Source organism: Schistocerca cancellata, unplaced genomic scaffold (genome assembly GCF_023864275.1).
Source record: "Schistocerca cancellata isolate TAMUIC-IGC-003103 unplaced genomic scaffold, iqSchCanc2.1 HiC_scaffold_997, whole genome shotgun sequence".
In the NCBI taxonomy this organism is placed as follows: domain Eukaryota; kingdom Metazoa; phylum Arthropoda; class Insecta; order Orthoptera; family Acrididae; genus Schistocerca; species Schistocerca cancellata.
Window position 1 is genome coordinate 40,001 of NW_026047003.1, and position 2,303 is coordinate 42,303.

The window sequence follows — 2,303 nt, forward strand, 5'->3', positions numbered from 1 at the left end:
AACGTGCCGGCCCACCCAGACACTCAATAAAGAGCACCTTGGTAGGATTTCAACGGGGTCCGCCTCGGGACGCACGAACACGCACGAGGCGGTCGCACGCCTTCGGCTCGCCCCACCGGCAGGACGTCCCACGATACATGCCAGTTAAACACCGACGGGCGGTGAACCAACAGCGTGGGACACAAATCCAACTACGAGCTTTTTAACCGCAACAACTTTAATATACGCTATTGGAGCTGGAATTACCGCGGCTGCTGGCACCAGACTTGCCCTCCAATAGATACTCGTTAAAGGATTTAAAGTGTACTCATTCCGATTACGGGGCCTCGGATGAGTCCCGTATCGTTATTTTTCGTCACTACCTCCCCGTGCCGGGAGTGGGTAATTTGCGCGCCTGCTGCCTTCCTTGGATGTGGTAGCCGTTTCTCAGGCTCCCTCTCCGGAATCGAACCCTGATTCCCCGTTACCCGTTACAACCATGGTAGGCGCAGAACCTACCATCGACAGTTGATAAGGCAGACATTTGAAAGATGCGTCGCCGGTACGAGGACCGTGCGATCAGCCCAAAGTTATTCAGAGTCACCAAGGCAAACGGACCGGACGAGCCGACCGATTGGTTTTGATCTAATAAAAGCGTCCCTTCCATCTCTGGTCGGGACTCTGTTTGCATGTATTAGCTCTAGAATTACCACAGTTATCCAAGTAACGTGGGTACGATCTAAGGAACCATAACTGATTTAATGAGCCATTCGCGGTTTCACCTTAATGCGGCTTGTACTGAGACATGCATGGCTTAATCTTTGAGACAAGCATATGACTACTGGCAGGATCAACCAGGGAGCTGCGTCAACTAGAGCTGAGCAGCCGGCCGCCCGGGAGTGTGTCCCAGGGGCCCGCGCGAACACGCAAGCGTCCGCTCAATTATTCTGCAAACAGGAGGAGGCTGAGCTCCCCTGCACAATACACCTCGAAACCCTCTCAGGTCCCGGCGGCGCGCAGCGCCGTCCTAAGTACTTGGTCGGGTTCGAGAGAGGCGCAATCGCCCGGAGTTAGGCGAGTAGACGCTTTAGGTGCGACCACCCGTGCTCCCAACTGAGCTTGCCGCTGCCGACAGAGGCCCGGGAGCGTGCTGTCGTGGCATTGCCGGCGGGAGACAACACGCGCCACCTACGGTGACCGGCAGCTCCAACGCCAGCGCCACAGAAGGGCAAAGGCCCCACGTGGGTGCCGAAGCGAACTCTCCCAGCACAGCGCACGTGCCAACACGTCTGCACAACTGCGATACAAACCACCAGCGAGAACCGCTGGGGCGACCGAGCAGCAGACGGCGTCGCGGCGCCGAGTGCCGGGCGGCGGCGCATCCTCAACGCACACAGTCCTCAGTCGGACCAGCACACTGCAGATGTCCACCGCGCTTCGCACCGGGCCCGCGAGGACCCACTTTGGCCGCCCGGCGCCGCGCGCAGGGTGCCCCGGCGCGCAGCTGCGCCGCCTGCCGCGTCCGTCGGCCGGCGCGCCTGCCACTGGGCGCCCCCACCAGCCGGCTGTAGCGCGTGCGCCCACGCACCGCGCGGCCAGCACGCCGGGCGGCCCCCCCTCACCGGCCGGGGACGGTCCCACCCAGCCACCGCCGCGTATCGCTTCACACACAGATTTGCCCTTACTGATTTACCTCCAGCAACAACAACCGCACCACAATGGGTTTACCAGTTGTTCATTTGCGTTGCGTCACGTCACCAGCAAACGTAGACGTCCATCCCAGTTTGCAAATGCAACGATTATTGCATACCTGTCTGTTAGGTGTCACGACACACTACGTCTGCCCACATACACGCAACAAAATGTGCACGACTAGAGAACACGTGGGAGGTGGCCCCCTACGTATGCGATGTCCATTACGAGACCGACTGTCAACCAGCATCTGTACCATGTCGCAGATGTGGAACGCGGTGCACCATGCTATCACACTGTGTGAGAAGAGACGACTACGTTTGAATACACGCGCCACTACATCAACAGACGGCTCATGCTGATCGCCATCCAGGGCGTCCGTTACTCCCACACGTCTCTATGGCGTACCACACTGCAATGTAGCTGTTATGGGGAGACGGCACGTGGCTGAGTGCACAACATTTGGACCGTATGGTTCGCTGTTGTTGGGCGCAGTCGTACGGTCACACATGTGCCACAGCGTATCATTCAGTACATACGGACCTATGTGCAGTACAATGTGAGGATTAAGCTTACGATATCAGCGGACAGTGGACACAGGCCGTACCACGACGTAGACTGAGCGCTTCGAC

At 58.5% G+C, this 2,303-nt stretch overlaps 1 non-coding gene across 1 annotated transcript in view; it reads right to left on the reverse strand.

Annotated features, from left to right (window-relative positions):
• LOC126150742 (small subunit ribosomal RNA) overlaps positions 1-840 on the reverse strand; it is a 1,909-nt gene extending 1,069 nt beyond the window's left edge. The window contains exon 1 of the ribosomal RNA XR_007531604.1: positions 1-840. This exon is cut by the window's left edge and continues 1,069 nt beyond it. This is a non-coding gene — a ribosomal RNA (small subunit ribosomal RNA).
• Positions 841-2,303: the final 1,463 nt, after the last annotated feature.